Source organism: Argiope bruennichi, chromosome 5, assembly GCF_947563725.1.
Source record: "Argiope bruennichi chromosome 5, qqArgBrue1.1, whole genome shotgun sequence".
NCBI classification, from domain to species: domain Eukaryota; kingdom Metazoa; phylum Arthropoda; class Arachnida; order Araneae; family Araneidae; genus Argiope; species Argiope bruennichi.
Window position 1 is genome coordinate 97,344,659 of NC_079155.1, and position 23,099 is coordinate 97,367,757.

The 23,099-nt window shown below is 28.7% G+C and overlaps 1 long non-coding RNA gene across 1 annotated transcript in view; it reads left to right on the forward strand.

Annotated features, from left to right (window-relative positions):
• Window positions 1-280: 280 nt before the first annotated feature.
• Window positions 281-23,099, forward strand: part of LOC129969098 (uncharacterized) — a 42,675-nt gene continuing 19,856 nt past the window's right edge. The window contains exon 1 of the long non-coding RNA XR_008784461.1: window positions 281-558. This is a non-coding gene — a long non-coding RNA (uncharacterized LOC129969098). The remainder of the gene's footprint in view (window positions 559-23,099) is intronic.

Below are 23,099 nucleotides of genomic sequence, written 5' to 3' on the forward strand. Positions count from 1 at the left end.
CATGTTAACTAAAATTTAAAAACTAAATTGTCCTTTCCACTACAATGGCTGCGCCGCTAATGGGTATTCAGTATTATTTTTGACAAATACAAATCACTGAAGCAAGCTGCTATTGAATGAATCATAAGATGTTATCATTAAAAATATTGCTCGAATCCATTCCACATTTTTGCAATACCGAATTTTCATCCCTTCCCATCTGATAGTGTTGCAGGAACCGAAGTCTTTGCTTGACCAAGGTTACACGATCCGTGCATTCCTTTCCGATGAATGTCGCGTCGATTGCATCCCTCCAATGAAACGAGAAGACAGACGGAACGACACAGGCAAGATCGCGACATTGATTAGAGGCAGAATTTCTTATGCTTACGCATATGCAGTACGGTAACTGTGTTAAAAATTCATGTTTGCTTGTGCACTTTGTAGAGTGAGATTTATTTACAAATTTTTTTTATATTATAATTGTGAAATTTAGTTAATACTCTGAAATGTGTTTCGTTTTGAAAGTAAGTGATGTTTACATAAGTGTTTATGTATTTAACATGCTCAAATCTTCTGGTGAGTATTTATGCATTTTTTTAAGGTAATCATGAATTTTTTTTTCTATAAAAAAATATTATTGCAATTATTATGAAATATATTTCAAAAGCTGAATACCCCAACACTGGGAATTTCTCCAAAAGCTATCAAATCCGTTTCATTTCAACATATAAAACTTTTTAATCTAATAAAAGAAGATTCAATTTTCTTTTTATCTCGGAATTTATTTTTTAATATTTATATATTATTTATTTCCAAATGTCGAGTTTTGGAAGTTGATATTTTTTAGTGATTAACACTTCCGGAAAGTTTCTGCGGATATTCTGTAATGGTGGTCCATAGAATCATTAAATCAAACCTAATTTAAATACAATAAAATAGATGTGAAAATTATGGACGAGTTCGTAGATGAATCATTCAGATCAAAGAGAAATGAAATTTTCACTTATTTACAATCTCTTAACGATCAAATGTAGAAAGATCATTCAAATAAGAGGCGAATATTGTCTCATTTCATGAACTCTAAAAATATTTTACTTCCTAGTATGAAAAGAGTACGAAATAACAACTCAAAAACATTTGGAACTAGTTAAATGAAGTTTGATATGTGGTCTTTACCACAAATTTATGGGTTTCTTTCAAATTTTGAATGAAACCCATTTAGACGATGTACACTTCAGGAAATTAACACAGTAACTACATAACATAAAAAGCTGGTTAGTTAAAATTTGGTGTACAGTTTTAGCTTGCAAATGCAAGAATTAAAACATTTATTAAGATTAATAAAATTCGGTATGTGACCGTAGTCCTAAAATTATTTTGGAATAAGTTTTGGTTTCTATCAATTGACAATAAGGTGTCAAAAACGCATTCTCTAATTTCTTCCTTAAACTAAGGAGGCACAAAACGCTTATGCACGGAATCTTAAAATAAAAATCTGAGCATTGTGACATTCACTACCTTGTGCCAGGTCCAAAGTTTTTATGCTATTGAGAGGTGGATAACACCTATATTGAGTATATCAAAAAGTCTTGGGAAGATAACTCCGCTACTTTCATCTTTATCGCATCTTCAAAGTTATGGAGCGATTACCTTTCTCTTAGATAAAGACTTCATATTACAAGCTTTGTTGTTTTACCTCGAGACTCGTCTCTAGTGAGCTCTATTTTGACTTCAGGACCAGGAATTTGCAAGTTCGAGGCTCTTTTCGGAAGATCCATCGTGTAGAAAAGTTATATATACTTGCAAACAAAATGAATGCAAATAAAAAAAAAATACGTTAGCAATTTCAGCTCTTCTCCTTCCGGATTTTTTTTTTTTTTTTTTTTGTCTTTGAGAGATTAACTAAAATTCTTATTGTTGAAGAAACTTAATATACCTGGGATCGGGTGGTCTGGTAGTAAGGTCTCGACTTCAGAACCGAAGGGCTGCAGGTTCGAGTCCCGATTCCATCAAAGAACCGTCGTGTAAGCGGATCTGGTGCACGTTGTTGGGGGCCAAACGTCTTCCTATTAGTGTGGTGTGGAAGTTTGGAGAGGGGGTGCCAGCTCAATGTCGTCCTCGTCAGCTGTCCGCGGTTCAAAATTACGAGATCCGTCCAAAAATAGTCTTAATGTTGCTTTAAAACGGGATGTTATGTAACAAAACTAAACCTCTCTCTAATAAATTTGTAGATCTTGGGCAAACCTGTAAACTCCAAGAAGACTTTAATTATTTTTTTTTTTTTCAATTTTCCACATATGAGATTTGTGCATTTCTTAGTAAATAAAGAAATCGGTATTTATGTATTAACTAAATGTCATTGGAACTATTGCCATCTCGTAACTATTATTCGCCAATGGTGAATAATAGTTACGAAAGATTAATCTATGATAACCATGTGATCTATGATAATCAGTGATAACCACTGATAATAAAAATCAATCTTTAACCACTGATAATCAATTAATTCGAAGTATTGAAATATCGGTTTGCATTTTGGATGCCTTCCTTCTGACCGTTTGAAATCAATATTCGACATAGAACTATAACTATAATTATATATACCACTACAACTATAAATCCAGAACCTTAATACTTCTGATTTCTTATTCGCCCGGAGTGTTATGTTAGAAAGAAACTATCCTCTGAGGGGGTACTTGCATATGCCGAGTCCTGAAGTACCGAATAGTCGCCTTTCTTTAACAACCCGGCCGTTGATTGGAAGTCGTTGAAGTTGCTTGGTGCATAAGTGGGGTATTGAACAATTTTTTTACAATTTTCGTATTAATCATGAGAGTTTTTAGAACGATTGATAGAAATTAATCTTGTTTACAGGGCCTAAGTACAGAAGCGTACGAATTGTCTTGCAATTTAATGGAAAATACAAATAATAATATAGTACACAATTTTCAAAATGAGAAATAGACTAGATAAAACAAAAAATTACAAAATGAACGTACAAACAAAATTTTTATAATGTAGAGACGAAAATATTAATTCACATTAGTAAGCATAAAAAAGGCTTGGGGCTAATAAAAAGAATAGGGTTGCATGAAAAAAATCATACATAGCAATTAAAAAAATGCATAGTAGTTGCTATATAATTGAGTAGTGTTTCTTAAATGAATTAGTTTGGGTATAAAATTTTAATCTTATAAAGACTATGTATGAAAAATATAGAATTAGGTGATGCTTATGTTTAGAATGCGAGATGATCTACAAAATTTAAAGGATATCTGAAGGGAGCCTATTATATTTTAAAATAATCTGATCATTTGTAAATTAGTTTCGTCAATAGGATTACACCAGTGAGTGCGTAGGAGTTTGGAAAAATCAGATGTCGAAAAAGCAAATAAAGCATAATAATACATTTCTTATGACATAAAGATGATAAAGCTCTAAAATTGAAGTTTATGTAAGAAAGGGAAATTAAATGCTAGCTGTGGACTTGAGAAGCCCAGATATGTACATTAATAATCTTAACAATTTTCTTTAGAAGAGAGTTATACGATAATATTTACTCGCTGTTGAAACTCGATTCAGAGGACTGAATGGTTCTTGAGGACTGGACTTTGTCCTCAGTTGACTTTCGGAAATGAGACAAGTTGTGTTATTTTATTCCTTGTTGTTATTAATGGCATCTTTTCTTTTTCATGTTCCTCGATGAGCGTCTGATTGCTTGGAGACTGGATGGAAGCGACTGCGATGACCATGATGAGAAGTCACTGTTCAGTATGGAAATATATATATATATATATCGATAAGATTACACTCTGCATGGGAATGAATTCATTTGTGCAATGATCAAGGATTCCCATTAAATTTTTGAAAAGACGAACTACACTTTTATTAATACTTTATAAACATTGGCAAGCTCTTGATACTATGGAACATTTCTATTCTCTTTTAGGTGAGATTTACATTAAAAAAGAATTCTGATATATAATATTTTATTATGAACTAAATAATCTGAACTTGTAGCTGACAAAGATCTTGGATATATAAGATTTTCTACAAATCTTTTTAAAAGGCTTGTATATTTTGTAAATATTCTGTTATCAAAAGTTATGTTGCTTAATCTCTTATGTATCTAAGTTGCGAAAGAAAAATTATTCCAGCTTCCTCCTATAAAAGAAAAAGGAGATAGTTAGCCACGTAAAGGCCATCATGAACCCACATCTCTCGCATCCAGACACCATTTTATGAGCTGGCATACGACTGCTGTGTGGTCGGTAGGTTCACGTTGTTCTTTGTATTCATTTATTTGCTCACAACAAAGGTGAATTTTAATTACGGTTAACTGATACTATGCCGAATTTCCGCATAAATAGTTTGGCTTATCTTACAAAGCATAGTAATGATAATTTTCCGTTTCAAAAGATTAATTTTTTAACTAAATTATAAATGCATAAGTAATTTTTCTTAAATTATTTGTATTAATGTTTATATAAATTAAAAATAATGATTATAATCAAATTGTTATTCCCAGTATAAATAGCCATATAAATACAAGACCATAATGTTCGTTTCAGTATTCTGCGACGACTATTTTTTCAACGGTTCTATCTAAGGGGTGACACGCGAAAGGATGTGCGCCATTTCCGGAATTTATTTTATTGTCAAATGTAAATATCTTCTTTCCTCTCACCCCTATTTTGCCGAATTAAACCCATCCTAGCGTATACATAAAAGCGCGGTGGGTTTTTGAAAGCGTTGGCAAACAATAGTTACAACGTTAAGTAAGATTTAAAAACTCTGTTATAGTTTAAATTGATATTTACATAATTTAAACGTGCTCCCTGTTTAAAAAAAAAAACGATCCTTTAAAATAAGCCCTTCTTTGCATCTATGTCTTTTTCCACTTAATCTGATGGCATCTTACAATATCAAAATTTAAATTCCTCCCAAATTTAGCAGTAGTCAAGGACACTAAAATAATTATATGATCAGGAAGGTGATCAAGAATAACTTATTTTCAACTTAATTTTTTTTTAAAAAATTCCTTTTCCGAGTTAAGACTTAGATACTTATTATTAATATTAGTTATAACTAGACACAACTATCAGTGAAATGCAAATAAATTAATTTCTAATTAATTAGTAATTAACTTTTATATATTATCTACTTATGAAAAGTAGGCATTCTTTCCTTTTGTGACAAAAGATACTTCAATAAAACTCTCCGAATAGCACAAAGTTCATCCAGAATTTTAATTATAATTAAAGCTCCACGCAAAAACATTTTATATATACATCCATTATTATTCCACTAGTCGCATTACCTAATCTAGATGTGCAATCATCATTATTTTTACCCATATTCTAATTTGCATTTTTCTTATAGCATGAACATTTGAATTGTTAGAAGAAAAATCAAAAGTTTAAGAATTAGATTTAAATTTTGATCTTAAAATGATTAGGATTCCTCCTTTAGATCCAGTTGATTTTAGAATTCTGTTGTTATTTTGGAATGCATTGCTATTTAAACTATCCAAAGCCAATTAAGTCGTGTATTATTATTTTAAAGCCTGCTAAGCTGCACGTTTATAACGATTTCATTATAAATCAGATTTAAGTAGAATTAAGTTTTCCTTGAATTGTTAGAAGTTGGGAGTAACAAATTTAATTGCCTCATATTCGGAATGAATTATGCGGGATGATGTTCGATGCGTTAACAGTAACATTAGTCTCTCTTTTTTTTAAAATTGTAATTTAAAATACTTTTAAAGCTATGAATTCATCTGCGGAAATCCTTCCCAATCTGATAGTGGAAAAGTAAATGTAGTAGTGTAGTCGAAACCAGTACGAATTAAAGGCAGTTATGTGATGAGAAAGGTGATTAATTTCGACTTTGTTTTTACTGATAAAATTTTAACTCAGAAGTTCATTGAATTTAAGTAATCTAAAATGATTTTAACGAGACAAATTAATGCGGAGAAAGTTGTTGGATTAGTTGAGGAGAAATTACAAAAATTAGATATTACACAAAAACCAAAAGAATTGCTACAGATGAAAAGTTATGCGGAAATAACAGAGAAGGCAAGTAGATGATCTCTATCAAGAAGTAGGCAGAGAAATGAAGGCCCAATTTCCCTGATTTATCCGAAAGTTAAAACTGACAAATTACAAGCTGCCATCAATCCATCCAAACTTGCGATTAGTATAAAGAACATTAAAAAAAATTAGTAATAACGGAATACTTAGAGAAGTGGGTACTGAAGAGAAAGTGAACAAACTTAAAGAAGATATCGAGAATAATGTAATTTTAAAAGACCTGTAAAGATTAATCCAAAAATTATAATAAATCGAATAGAGGAAAACGGGCAATTATTCAGCAACTGAAGGTGCAAAACGCTGAATTAGAAAATAGTGACTTAAAGCACAAATAAATACTTGATGAAACTTCCAAAAGATGCAAACTGGATTGTGTCTATTGTAATGAATCAGCTTCTTCCTGGGTGACCACTGTGACATTCCTTTTTCCCACACTCGATAATGTACATTCCGGGCCATTCTTCATCAACGAAACTCCCACAGTGTTAAGTGCCTCCAGATTGCCAAATGGAAGACCCTCCTTTTAAGTACGGTCATCTGGCCATTTAGTGCTAATCCAGATAAGGAACCACACGTGCGTTTCCCAGGGAAATAAATCGTGTCTTCGAAAGGCGACAGTGTCAAACACTCCAGATGTCCTGCATTTTTCCCATGGTGGAGGGTGAATCATCAATGGACATTTTCCCACGGGCGACCAGAGACGATTCAGGTTGTTCTGAACGGTGATTGGGTAACAGGGAGTCTGAGAGGAAAATAAAAGGTGAGATTTTTCGGAAGAAGACGGAGAGGAGCTTCGTGTGAACCAAGGAGGAGAAGCTTCGTGTGAATCGGACTTCTGCGTAGAATTCCACCCGAAGAAAATTCGGTGGATTCCGAGAGCTACCCCCGGAGTAGCCTAAAACGCCAACAGCCTGTTAGCTGTTCTTGTAAAGTTGTTTCCTTCGAAATGGTTCGAGGAACTATTCTTGTGTAATTTTCGTGTTGTAAATAGCATCATTCATTTAACCTAGATTAGAAAGAGTTGTTTTTATGTAATAAAGCTGTAAATAAAAAAATTTGATCATATCGCTACCTGTTTTTGGATCGAGACTTTACACTATGGATCCTGCTTCTTTCAATAGAATTATGAAAACGGGCACAGTATATTTGGGATGGCAGTGTCGCAATATACGTGAATTCTTAAGACCAAGACAGTGTTACTCATGCTTCGAATACGGGCGCACTATGAAGAATTGTTCCAATAGAGATAAAATAATTTGCATTAGAGGGTCATAAAGGAGAGAGCTTTAAAAAAGAATCGTATTGCCAAAATTGTAGATCTTTAAACGATTATAAAATATGTGCGCTATATTAGATAAATTAAATATTGTGCGTTTAATGGTGCGCAGTTTACGGAGCTGGATATTTTGCCCTGATATTATTTTTTTAAGTTTAATTATTTTGATAACTAAAAAAGAAATAAATGTCGATTTAACAGACCATTCGATTCGGAGGAAAGATATTCAAGCTTTTTTATTATTATTTTATACAAGTTAGTTTAATGTGTAGTAATTTCTTTCCACTTTAATTTTATTTTTTTAATTTAAAACATTTACCCGGATAAAAAAAGAAATCAGTGGCATGCATAATAATATATATAGCTGTAGTTTATTTATATAATGGCCATCTCTACGGTGTAAAGTGAAGAATCGACGTTGTTCATAAGAATTTATGTCTAAAGTTTGTTCTCTTCGCTATTCACCTATATCTGAAATGACAGTTAGTCTAGGACACAGAATATTGGGCTAAACCTACTTCTCAACTTGCTGAATGTGACGAAGGCAACCCCAAACAAGAGAGTGATCTAGTATTGCGTTGATTGCGGTACTTGAACCCGACAAAATATTTTTTTTTTTTTTTCATTTTGCTATTTGTATGTAGTGTCCTAATTATGCAAAACTTTAAGAATATACTTTGATAAATAGTTAAATTATTTTATCTAAAGTGCAAATATAAATAAATCGTTTCATAAATTTAAAAAACAAATGTCGTGTGCAATTTATTTAAATTAGAATACAATAAGGGATTTTTAATTTATTTAGCAGGCTAGTCAATTCATTAACGTAAGATTCAAGCTTTGTAGCGGCGAAGGGACAGTTAGTATTAAAATAAAATAATGGCTGTTTGAGATCCAAGTTAAAAATGACATCTCATTTTTTTTTTTTCTTTTCTTATTTTAGTGTTCAAAAACATCTGCAGATGTGACGGCCATCGCTAATACAATTGGTATAAAATGGCTATCTGAATTTAGTTTAAAACAACATCTCATTTTTTTCTTGTTTTCGATGTTCAGAAACAAATGAAAGAAAGGGTTTCCCCTTTCTTCCATTTTTAAAATCGGTTAATTTTCTATGCTATTTCTAAGGAAAATCCGATTTCTATATATAGAAAAAACAAGTAATATAAAAACATTTTTTAAAGTCAATTCCTACTTACATCAACAAAGAAAAATTTTATTTTAGTTACTTTTTATTAAATAATTACCCTTTAATATTTTATATAACTTTTTTCCAGCGATCTACACGCTCCGCCACTAACGGTATTTATTCCTAAATTTATATCCTGCTAATATCTTATATAAGAGAAATTTTTTTGAACTGAATAAGCTATATCAGAAGTCCATAAAAAGATCATAACCTCTGATATGTCGTTCATTGAAGCAAGTTTTTTTTAAAACTTGCTTATTAGTTTTAAACTATAAGTTTAAAACTATATTATTAGTTTTAAAATAATGTTAGCAATAAAAATTATTTATTAGCCAATATGATACTATCGTGCTGCCATCTATTGGTCTATTTTTTCTCCCATATAACACTAAAATTAATTAATTAAATTTAATTAGTGAAATAATATTTGAAAAAACTGTATTAACATCAAGTGTCCTCTCCTACAAGTTTAAAAAAATGTATTTGAACTTGAGTGGATGAATAAAAAGTATTTTATTAATGATTGAAAATTTGAACAAGATATATAAATAAATGTATATAGGGAGTGTGAACCAATAATGGGAATTGAAGAATAATGCGACTGTATAGTACCGCCATGTATGTTGGATTTGAATATATCTCTCGCGTTATTTATAAGATCTAATTAAATTGAATAAGAAATAATTTCAGTGGCTAAAATTAAGTTACTTTATTTTTAATCGTTTATATTTCGATTCTAAACATTTTAAAGTTAGAAAAATTAGTTTTGATATCTTGTGATTTAGCATGCTTGAGATGCCATTCTTGCTTTATTTTTTACTGTAGGTTTGAAAGAAAATATTCGACGTACTCTTTTAATGTGTTCTACCCAATAGAAGCAATTGCAAAAAAAATATATGATTTAAAATCACTCCAATGAATTTGAAAGAGAACGTCATGTTGAGATATCTCCGAAAATTAAAATCAATTCCCAGTTTCTCATGCGGATACTGCGCTTTAGAATTCTGTTAGTTGAATGCCTGAGCGTTTCTATATTTTTGCTATGTAGAATTCTTACCCTCCACAGTTACCCGATTCTTTCTCTTCTAATACGCTCTCTTTTCTAGTTTTGAAAGTTTTTAATAATTTTGAAGTCTTTTATTGTTTCAAAACAAATGTATCATTCTTGTACGTAGCACTTATCTTCGAAAAACTGATGATTGTTCTCAATGGTTTCCATTTAAAGCAATTGGGAAATGCATGAAAAGAAATTAATAAATTTAATAAAGAAAGCTAATTTAGTCAAAGCAAAAATCAATTGATCATTGAAAAGCGTTATTCTGAATCTACAGACTAGATCAAATGCTGTTTGATGAATGGGTTAAATTTTGCAAGTAATTCTATAAAATCTAAAAAGGTGCAATTAATATTAATATTAATTGCTAATTTTCTTGCATCCCAAATATAGAATTATCTATCTGGAACTGCTCCCGCAACTCACTCGTAAACATGTGCCACGCTTTGTTAAGTTTTTAGCTACTTCTATGTTATTTTTTTTTATCACAGTTCGAGTTTTTTTTTAACTGTAGTAATTTTTATGTTTCTTATCAGTGTCGGATTCAGATGTTTTGTGGTTTTAGCCCGAGACATTCCTCTTATGACATCTCTTTTTTAAAAAACACCGACCATTTTAGCTGCATTCTATTAACTTATTTAGTATGTTAATGATTTATTTTAGGCTGATTTTTTTTACAGTAATTTCATGAAAATGTATGCGTTTTTCATGCGTTCATTATTTGTCGCCTTAGACGACCAGATGATTCGCCAAGAATATTGGTTATATTTGATTTTGGAAAATCGTATTCATAATTCGGAAGTCAAAGGCTAGTTATTTTATTTGTTGTACTTTTCTGTTTGTTGTGTACATTAGAGATGCATAATCCACGATTTTTTGAATAACAAATAATTTTGCTATTGTTATTTTTAAATATTCGTTCCAAATATCTGTTATTTCAATCATATTAATTTAAAATTATTAATTATTATTAAATATAAAATTTATTAATTGTAATTAATACTTAATTTACTATTTTAAGTAACGGGTGATGGAATTAATTTATCTATTTCAGCTTACTTTTTAATTTTTTAAAAACTATTAATTTTATTTATTGAAGAAAACCATTTTCTAAAAAATTGAAAAAAAAAAAAAAGTTATTTTTTTAAATGTTCACTATAGTTCTATATTCTGTCAATAGATGGCGCCTGCAGAAGGAAAAGAATGTATGTCAGAGAGTCATGTTACAGGCAATTAGAAAGGATCTTCATAGGATAACGCATTGTCAAATGCGAATATCGGAAGGTCAAGTGGAGCGGTGACTTCACAATTATGAGCATTTTCCTGTGATAGCTCCACTTTCAGTGATATGCGTTTCAATGATACGATAATTCTAAAAATAACCGGTCCATTCACTTTTCAACCCATTCACAGATTCCATGATTGAATTCTTGTTTGAGAGCTTCCATTGAATAGACCGTATCGATTGTTAATTTCTATCATGATCCAAGACCTTTAATCGAAATATCACCAGTGAGATCATGTCAAGGATTTGAATCACACCCCTTTTTGAAAATTATTGATCACTGAGGTTTGTGACATTTTGATATTGGTTACTTAATAATCGCTCTTAAAATATTCATCATATCTAGTGTACATGAATCTTCCTAATGGAGACAATTCCATAGCGTCATAGCACTATTAAACTAAATTCAGTTGCACGACAGTCCAAGAGGGCCAAGGCCTACAGAGCCCATATCTGCTTTCTTGACTGTGGGCCCCGGGGTGCAATGCATATGCCATTGTAGGTGGGCAGCCTAACGTGGAACCCTCAGTGCTTAGTTCCCAAGCATGTCATAGCACTATTAAAAACCTAAATATCCGGTTCGTCTCTCTTCTAAATTTTGCGATATGGAAGAAATTCATGCGTGCGAATATTTAACTCTTTGTACTCGGGAAAAGTAATTCGATGCATAATTATTCACTTAATACACGGTTTTGTTTATTACATTAAAAAATAAACATATACAATCGTTCTGTTAAATTTACCTGGAAAAAAAAGAATTTAAGTTTTTTTTTACCATTCTGTAGGTATTTTTAACAAAGTTAAATAAATAAAATGTCAAAGTGATGTATCGTCTTGACCATCCTAGTGCAAAAGTTAATGAAATAATGAAAACGATGTGAATTTCAGGGCTATGATTTTATTTATTGTTGGAAATTAGGTAAAAAAAATGTGTTAAAATTTGCGCTGAAGAATAAATTTCAAGTAAAAAAATTTATATATTTAAAAGTAAAAATATAAATATTTTCTTAAGAAATGTATGACAAAATATTTAAATATAAAAATTGAACTCTTTTTTTCAGTATTTTAAAAAGTCCTTACTTTTCATAAATATGCTTTAAAAACCAAACGAAATACAAATTTAAAATTAACAACCAAAGCCATAGGTAATGAACAATGTAGGTGGAGGCAAGAGAAAATAAAATTCTATTAAAAGATAGTGTTTTAATACTTATTGATTGCAAAAGGGTTAATTTTCAATATATTAAATGTAAAATTATAAGATAAAAGAGTCGGGTACATTAATTTACTTCCGATACTGCAAAATAGAGTATCAGCTCAAACTAATTTTGGTGCAAGTATGATATTCAATACTGACCTAGTACCTGGTTTCTGACTTCAAACAATCGGCTACGGGCTGTATCAAGTACAAAGACAGCAATATCAATCTGTAATTCATACTGCGATACCGAGTATCACACAGGGTCAGATAAGGCCTGTGTGATAAGGGCCCTTATACAATAACACTTCCGGGACATCCTCTTTCAATCTCTAATATCTAGGCTTTATATCTAATCTCTAGACAAAATATTTTTTATACCGCTTTTAATTGTATGTGTAAACAGTTTCATCTAACAAAACATTTAATTATGGATCCTTTCGAATGAGCATGTTTTAATATATTTCATATGAAAAAAGCTAAAATTCAAATTTAAAGCAATGTTTAAAATACAAAGAAAAAAACTTTCAATATAATTTAACAACTATTTAAATATAGAAGACAGCTATTAACTATTTTTTTAAAATATAAGACATACATTTTTAAAGCAACGTAATACGAAAGATAATTAGGAATATTAGAATAATATTTGAGCATTCAGTTTACACTTGATATGAATCGGTTCGAGTGCATGCTCCTTGTAAATTAAATGTTAGTATGAAATTTATAGAATCAGAAAATATGGCAAAAGAATATATGGGATTCCCTGATGCTATGCGGTTTACTTTGCCTATTTGACAATCCGACCCGGGATAAAAGGAACCCTAATAGATGGGAATAATTTTATTTATTATGCAAATCCGATGGGACTTTTGTTTGACTAACGTCCTGCTTTGTAGCAACGTGAGAACATTTAGGCTAGGTTTTTATATGTATAATACTTAGATAATGAATTCAATTGAGAATTGGGTACGTAATATTGATAGATGTTTCAGATGATTAAAACAAATATATCTAAACGGAGTAGATGAAAATATATGATGATGAAAAACATAGAAATCGCCCCTTACTGGCACAAAATACCTACTTATTTTATTCTTTAAGATATAGCAAGAGTACTGCTATATCTTCACAATATTATGTACCATTCATCGAAAAAACATCATGGAGATATAGCACTTTTTGAAACTAAATATGACTGGGAGAGAAGAAATAGTAACATTTGTTAAGCACTGAAAATAACTAATGAAAGCTAATAAAAGGCCTTATGCTTCTCAGGCAACATCAGTACTCCCCAGCAAGGATTATTAGTCAATGATGCATTGTTATGGGAAAATGTTAGAGCATGCTCGTAGCAAAAACCGGAACGCATTATTTTGTTTTATTGTCTCATATCCCTTTCCTCACCAATTAAGTCGACTTCGAATTTAGTGAAATCTTGTCATAACCGTTAGAATAGAAATTGATAAATACAAATTTACTTCAAACATCTCAACTCTTTTAAAAATGCCGGGGAAAATAACAAACAAACTGTGTTGTGTGGGTAGAGTTAACCGGAGGACGTATTGGAGGATCAAGCTAGGTTCCAATTAGTGCCTGTAGACGGCGCCAGCAGTCTACAGCCATCTATAGGCGCTAACAAGAACTATCCCAATTGCAGGATTAGCTATAATAGGGGTTATAAGATTTGGCAAATAAGCACATTTGTGGCGAATAATGCCAATCTTTTTCATTTCCTATTACGCGATTTTGTTTTTTATTTTATTCCGCCAAAACTTGGAATCGTCAAACTGATTCGTTTCTTTTACTCTTTCTGAAACTTTACTCGTTTCTTTTACACTCTTTCAGAAATTCATCTGATAATTTTTTTTTTATTTTAAATTGATTTTGATGTAAATAAATTCTTTATTATTATTAAAATGTATTTATTTATTAAGAATATTTTAAGTCATTTGTTAAAAATTATTATTTATTAAATAACTTATTGAAAATATAAATGTATTTATTTATTATTTTTTTTCATTTATTTTATTATTGTATAATTATTTTTCATTTGAAAGAAAACGTCTCCAACAGTCGATAATAATAGAAATATTTTCATGCGAAATTTGAATAAATTAATGCCTTTATGTTATTGCGATTCGAAATAACATTTGGCTGCAAGGACTCTCCATATAATATATATATAAATTTTTTACTAAATGCAAATTTTTTTTTCTAATAAAGGAGAACGTTCGCGTGTGTATACAGAGAAGAATAAATATGTAGGAAAGGAGGGCAGGAAAGTGTAATGTTTGGTAGAGCAATTTTTTAATTTTTATTATTTAAAAACAGCGAAAAAGTTTGAAGTTTTTCTGCAATAACTTTCGAAAATGTTTCCAAATTAAAAAAAAAAAAAAGATTTTAATTCATCTTTAAAATAAAAGTATATTTAGACATATATCTTTTTAATTATAAAATCTTATAATATTCTTTATTTTAACAAATTTTTAAATTTTGATTTTCAGCAATATTGTAAATGAAAGACAAATCATTTTCATTTTTCAATCAAAGCTGAACGATTTTTCTTTGTTAAAAAATATGAGATAAAATTATTCACACTTTTAATATAATAAAATTTATAGGCTGGCATGCTATCAATAAATTGCATCTTTCGAGGCAGGTTGTTGGACTTAGAGCTTTCAAATTTGGCTGGCAATTAACTATTTCTTAGATAGCAATATTAAGAAATCTTGTTTCAAAAATTAAATTAAAATTTTAATAAAAAATTAACAAAATTCCAGCATTTTCTTTATAACTTCGAAATATATCACTGCCCATAAACATTTTAAATTAAAAAAAAAAAAAAATTTCAGTTATCTTTTTTTTTTTTATTCCATTCAATATTTTTCTTTTTTGATCTTAGTATTTTTCAAAATACTTTTAAACATATTTTTCATTGGTTTAGTAAACTATACTTCTATATGAGCACATTGCAATGATATTCAATACAATTTTATGCGCATATTATAGTCATTTTAATTTTTTAAAGATAATATAAAACTAAACAATTAAAATCTACAATCTTGGCTTTCTATATTATTTTGGATGAAGATTCAAATCTACTTTATTATCTTCATTTCTATTATTTATTTTATTTCATTTATTTTAGGTTAACATAAAATTAAAAATTAGGTATAACTGGATTATCATCTTTTTTTTTTTTTTTTCCCCTAATAAAATACAGTTGATTTTTTTTATTTGACCAACTTTTTATGGCTTTTTTCTATAATTTAATAAAAAGCAATTTTAAAAATTAACTTTCTATTAGTTTTAATATATTTACTTCTTAGCTCAATCATTAAATAAGTCCTCTATCAACTGCAAGATAATTCTTTTCGAAGGTTATGTTTATTATTTATATATTATAGTTTGCTTAAACAGTAATTCACATAAAAAACTAAGAATTAAACTAAAATTAAGTATTAAAAAAACTAATTCTCAAAAAAATTCTTATAAACAGTATTTTTTATAATAATTTACAATTATATGTAACTTGTTATTTTTTTGCAATTCATGCATTAAATTAACAAAATTAAATTTATTGCAAATACTTTAATTGACATAATTAAAGTAATACTAAATGAATGATGGACAGACCAGCTGGTCACCGAAAGCAGCTGGTACATCCCTAATTATTTCGATTTCGTTTCCAAAGTATACATCTAACAATAATCATCCTTATAATGTAAATGTGTTTTCAATGTGAAACAAAACCGTCTACTTATATCATTGGGGAACGCGGTGTTTATTTATTAAATAGTTAGCTAACATTAGAGCTCATGTTTCTTCTTCGGCTCTAGCCATATCATACATGGAATACCTGCTTAGTTATGCACCGACTCCTCTTAAAATCCAAAATTAATATTTATTGACTGATTCTCTATTTAGCATTTATTTTCAGCTGCCGTGTATGTGCTTATATTGTTATATTAATGTTGAATGTGTAACATGGACCATTAATTGTTCTATAAATTTCAATATATCTTTTCTAATCAACTACTATTCTTTGAATAATCTACATTTATTCTCTGAAAATGTAATGAACTTGTTTGTAGATTATTTGATGAAAATAAGCTGGAATGTATAAACCTCTTCAAACCCATAATGGGATTTATGATATTTGATTTTATCAAGTAAATTCTTCCAATCAGACTTCAAATCTTAAGAAATAAAAAATTCAATTAATTTGCATCAAAAACTATTGTTATGACTTTTTCAAACGCTATCAATAGAAGGATATTGGAAAACCTATCAGGAAAAATGATAGAAAAAAACCATGAAGGAGCCCGAAGTGGAGCAGTTCTCTTAGTTTTCGGAAAGGGGACATCCTACAATGGCAAATTTTCAGGCACTGTGTTTTAATTTTGTTCAATTAAATCCTATTACTCCTTCCAATGATTAATACATTAATTTTATCCGGTATCAATAACATCATGTAATTGATCTTGACCATTTGTTATCTGCTAGGAGAGAACAGATTAAGGAAAAAAATGTCTTTGACGGCAGATCGAAAAATCCTTATATTTTCTATAGACTACTTATATTCTCTTTTCAAATTTATCACAGAAATTATACAAAAAATAAATATTAAGGTGATTCGAACCTTTAATTCGAAATATCGTAGTATAATAATATTTTAGGTTTCATTTTAATCTATCTTTATATTGTTCTTTTTCCTTAATTACAACAGCAATAAAGTAAATAAAAATGGTGTTTAATATCGACAATATCAACCACATTCTTGAGTATAAGACCAAGAATTAAGCAGGATCGGTCTTTAGTCTATAGTTTCCAGTTGGGCGACGTTCATAAGGTCTCTTTCATATTTCCTGCATACAGGGTTAATTTTTCTTCCGCCTTGTCATGGACCTTAACAAACATAAAAGAATCCTAGTAGTCTTTTTACGAAGGGTGTTGTATGTTCGTAACATAAAATTTACAGCTACTTTGTCTATTTAGTAGGGGGGAAAAAGGGGGGCACGAGAAGGGTATTGGGACCAGACATTTCCGTACGAGTTAAACGTCCAATAAATCATTATTAGCTCATTGAAAAAAGGGGCTAGGAAGGGATTAGTTTTTGCTAAAACGCATAAGCCTGCTGGCAAGAATGTTTAGTGAGAAAATGTATTGGTATTTTAACTAAATTTTGATATTTAAACATAAGGAAAAAGCTTCTGTCTGTTTGTACATGTGCTGACTTTACAAACCAGCCTTTTTGACATGTATCAATCAAATTTGGCAAATATTTAGTTTGGTGGGTAAAAATGTGCTTTTCAGAGTGATTAAAAATTTTTTAATTAATTAAAAATTAAGCGAAATATTGGTCTGTATTCGGGATAACTTTTTAAAAGTTTACAGTAGAAAAATAGTTTTTATAGCATTATAAAATTAAAAAATATATATATATCCTTTTAATGATACCAAATTTGTTTATCATACAATTTTTCTTACAATATTTAATAAATTTTTTGAAATATATTTTAAACGTATTTTGCAACAATATATATTTCACTGTTGAAAAAAAAAAAGCTCAAAGCCGTTTTCAATGTTACTACTAATTTTGTATCAGCTTTTTTTTTTTTTTTTTTTTTTTTTTTTTTACTGTTTCCATCATTGTTACCAGTTTTTTGTCTATCATTGTTTCTATCTTTTTTTTAGAATTTACAATTTAGAAGAATTAGGAAAGTTAAAACTCTTCAGCAACGGAAATTATTAACTTCTAGTCCACTTAACATGCTATTTACTAATGGATCTGTGGCGAAACTTTTCATGAGCAGAAAATAAAAATTTCAAGGCATTTCTTCTTTAAAAAATAATTAGCATTTTATGCATTGGATTCTAGTTCATTATATAAGTGGTGTTTTCTATAAAATTTGAATAAAGGATTTTTTAAATAAAAGCCTTTTAACTAGGAAATGTGAATTTATGAAATTATTATTCTGCACTGAATTTATTCAAAAACAAGATATTTGTTCTTAATTCGAATTCTCCTGTAATCCTGAAAGGTTATTTTTAAGAATTTTATTTTAACTTTTGCAAGCTCAAATGCTCACAAAAATAAGTTTTTTTTTTTTTTTTTTTTTTTTTTAAATTTTTTAAACTTTTTTCCATTATGGTAGATATGGATATTCTATCATTTTTATTTATTAATCACCATTTTAACAAGACGCATTTCAAATTTATATATTCATCTACGGATTATCTTGACAGTTTCAGTTTCTTTAGCATTTGTAGAAAGAAAGTTTTCCAACTTGAAATTAATTACGATCATTAAATTATTAATTATAAAACATACGATCATTAAATCATTAATTATAAAACAAACTTACGATCATTAATTCAGCAAGGACGCTTAAATTGTTGGGCAGTTATATCGATTGGATCTGAAATCAGCTAGATTTCGGATTTATATAAAAAGTTCGCAAAAGGAAATAAAAACTAGAAAAATTGCTCCCTAATAATAAACGACAATAATGATCTATGAATTTTCAATTATTTTTTATGTAAGTCCTAAAAATTATTTATTTCTGACAATGTTCTTGCATTTCAATTTTCTTTTTGTACCAAATAAAGAATTTTCATAAATCTTTGTTAAGTCACTGAAATAAATAGTATAGTGACCTATTTACTTATTACAAATAGTATACAAATTTTTGTCCATTTGTTGGCTAGCTTATGTGCATTCATGAATTAAAAATTAAAGCATATGTTTTAAAGTATATATAAATTTACGAGTATGTTTGGTTTATTAATCCGTGTGAAAAACACGTTTTAATCATTTTCTATTTAGCGTTAATTTCTATTTGTGATTTCAATTCTATTGCTGAGTTATATCTATAGCAACATTTTATTTAATGCTAGTCACTGAATAACTGACTAGCCAACGTTAATGGCCGCTAAAATTTTCAATTAAATACTTTACGTAACTAGGTCTTAATAGCTTCTTAAGCAAATTATTTATAAGCTTCAAATTTTGATAGATAGTCTATAATAAATATTATATTAGAAGACTTCTATGATTCTATTCATTTTACTATGCATTTTCCTTATTTTCTGCCAACGCCACTAACCATCGAGGATGCACTTTGATGTTTTTAATCTTTTAACAATACAATCTAATTTCTAACCTAGAGTAAAACAAAAATTGGCATTTTTCTTCATATTAAAAATATTTTTAATGTAAATTTTTCAGGGGTTTTTTTTTTTTTTTTTTTTGCAGAATTAGATAATTATATTGCTTACTTTCCTGAGATGAGCTTTGCCAGTCATAATTTTTTTAAAGGACAGAATAATAATTCGCACAGTAAAACGAAAACTGAACATTTTTTTTGCAAATTTAATAATAACTTTGGTGTTCATCAAGAATTCTTATGCTTTTGTATAATTATTCTTGATACGCTTAATATTTGCTCAGAATTCTTAAGATTTTTGCTGGAAAATATGTCTAAAATATTTTTAGAAAATTGATTAAATATGAAAAAGATATTTATACTGCAAAAAATTACAATCATTGAAAAAAAATTTCTGAATATATAAAAATAACATTTATACTGTAATATTTTCTAAAGTTATCGAGGTGAAAAAACATCAAGAACTTGCTTAATTTTTAATTAATTAAAATTCTAAATGAAATTTTAAAAAATTGCTCCGAAGTGCACATTTTATCCGTCCAACATAGCAAGTGCGTACTAAGTTTGGTAGCTATATGTCTTACGGTTTGATTAATAGAGTGTCAACACCCAGATATACAGACGCGCAAACACATATTCATCTTTATTAGTAGAGATCGCTCTACTAATAGTACGCTTTATTATTAGTAGATAATGCATTTCATGTTTGTAAAGATGAAGTTTTGTTATGGAATTTTTATTCACCCTCTCAAGTGACACCGTTCAAAATTGCACTACACGTTTGTATTCTCTATGACTATACATAATTTTGCTAGAAATTAACTTGTCAATTTACTTAATTTTTAATTTCACATGAGTAGTGTCATCCGGTACTGAATATGAAAAAAAAAAAAAAAAACCAATTTATTTTTAAATTACATAATGCATATAATCTGCACTAATTATAAAGATAAATTTGTGTGTGTTTGTATTGGTGCTGTACAGGGAAAATCGTTTGATCTATAACAACCAAATTTTGCACATATATTCAGTGCGGAAATTTGAAATTTCGGTGGGATTTTTTGAATTTTCAGTTAATTAAAATTTGTGAAATTTTGGTGTTTTTGCAATAATTTCTGAAAATATTATAGCAGAAAAACAATTTGTACAGCATCTTAAAATTCAAAACATTATCTTTTTAATGATGAAAATTTTTTTGCCATATAATTTTTTTTTTATTTTTTAAAAGTTTTTAAGTTTATTTTACAACATTGTATTTTATTACTGAAGAGAAACTGAAACCATTTAATTTGTTGCTCCTAATACCTCATCTTAGCCTTTTCCCACTGATATGACCAAAATATAAAGGTTTGGTTTATTTTCCCATGTTGAGTTGACTTAAATATGAGGCATGCTTTTAATAATTTTTCTTTATATATTTTGTTATATTATATAAAAAAAAGTTCGTCCTATTGTGACCAAAACTGAGTGAATTATGACAATTTAAATGTCACTGTTTTATAAAAACGCGGAACTCCATTGACTGCCTCGAAGATACAAAATCAGTGCCCTGAGTTTCCCCAAGATTGATCAATCTAAAATAATTACATTTTTGATTGTCCTAAAATAAGGATATTCAAGGCTTTATAACTCGGTCAGATTTGCCGCAAAGATGGAAACGTTAGATGGTCAAGATTATTTTACTGAATAGGAATCCTAGGTCTGAAGGATCGTATAAAATTTAGACTTCATAATCGTTTACAGAAGTACTTTTTTAATTGAAATAAAATAAAATATTACGTCATTTAAATCTTTTAGAAAGCAAAATTAAAAATAAAAGTTTATGACGGGGCCAAAGAAAATATTATTGAATTATGTTTTTATTTAATTCATAAAATATGTAAATATTCTGTAATACAAATTAGATATTAATTCTGAACTCATATATTTTTTAAAGACGTGTTTGGTTTTTAAAAAATGTATTTATTGAAGTTTTATCAATTCCGGCTTCAATTTCAAGTTTACATTTTACGGGAGTTCATAGAAAATTAGAGAAAGGCATCGAAGAACGAACAGAATAAGGAAAGGCTTCTATAATAGTATCGGTGATATGTTTATAAAAATTTGAAGCTTAAAAACATTTTGCTCGAGAATCTATTAAGGGAGCAAGTTACATAAAATATTTAATTGAAAAGCAAATGTTAATTCTAGGCAAACCAGCTAGTTGCCAAAGGAAAATAGTAACAATAATTTAAAAATTTAAAAAAATCAATTAAATTTTTTTTAAATCTGCTTTTAATTCACTAATTAGAATATCTTTTAAAAAATGTTTTTTTTTTTTACAAAAGTTATTTTATATAACTGGTAAAAATTGTCTAGAAATAAGTATTATAGAAAATAGTTTCAGATTGGGCCTTGCGTTTTCTAAGACCAACCCTGTAACAAAGGTACTAGAAAGTATTATTATAAAATATTCTTTAAAATATTTAATTAAAATATGAAAAGAAATTACACAGAAATAAAATTGATATCACTGAATAATTAATATTTTGAATTTTAAAATGGCATAAGAATGACTTCTATGCAACAATACGCTCCGAAGTTATTGAGACGAAGGGTTAAAACGTCAATAAATTTTTAAAGAAAAAAACCTATTTGCGATTTTAAAAACTTTTCTTAGTGAACATTTATTATTCAAATTACGAACCAACTTTCGGTCGAACGGTCTAGCCTTCAGAAATCTCGAATATGTTTTTGCCTTATAAATGTTCTAACTTAATTCAGAGACAACATCCAATCTATAAATTTAATCATGTTAAAATTTTTGTAAATAATGCAACATCCTTTTCAGAAAAATTAGACATATCAACCGAATGAAAAATTGAGCCCAATAAAAAAAAATAATAAAAGAATAAATAAAAATCGATATTTTAACTTGAATTTATTTTTGCAAACGATTGCCTTTATTTGAGAAGCTACTTTTAAGCGATTTCTTTCTTTGATGAATACAATACCAAACAAGAAAGAGGAAAATATAAAACTCATGTTATTAAAATTTTTTGGTTAAAAATCTTGATCATTAAGCAGATTAATAAAAATAATAAAAATTTTGCTATATGCTGCCTTCCAAATAGCTCTTCTCGGTCCTTTTTAATGAATATTAAATCAACAGAATAACGTTAGAGTAAGATGCTGATACCCGTTCGTAATTTCAGTCTTACTGAAGAATAATATAATTATTAATGTGTTTATCTATATGTTAACATGAGTTACAAGACAGACTGCCGCCCCAAAGCTTAACATTTAGCAAACGTGATTTAGAGGATAAAAATGTGTACTTTTAGGCAATTTATCAAAATTTACAACTATAATTTTAATTAATCTCTCTCTCTCTCTATATATATATATTTATACATACTATATATTGAAATAAAACTCATTCGACATGGTTGTATAAAAAATGGTTTTGTCCATTATTGCTATCAAAACATTAACTATATTAAAATGCAGCTCAAAACAGCGAACTCAAAAACTGACTAAAATACATCGATAAAAAAGTATTAAATAAGAAATAAATCGTAATAATAATTCCAATATTCTTTATCAAGTGTTTGTAATATTTATATGCTACAAGGGAAAATTAGATTCAGTTTAATCAACTTTACTTAAAAATCATCCGTTCAAAATGGATATTCACAGACCAATGCGAATGTCAAATACTTTGTTATATCATTTGTGTAAACAAATAACTATCTGTTTAATTATTCCTTAATTTGTCTTTTTTTTAATTCAATAAAAATGTATTCATTTGCCTTTATAAAATGAAGGCATTTGCTTGAAGGAAATTAGATCATGAGTTCACTGAATTTTCC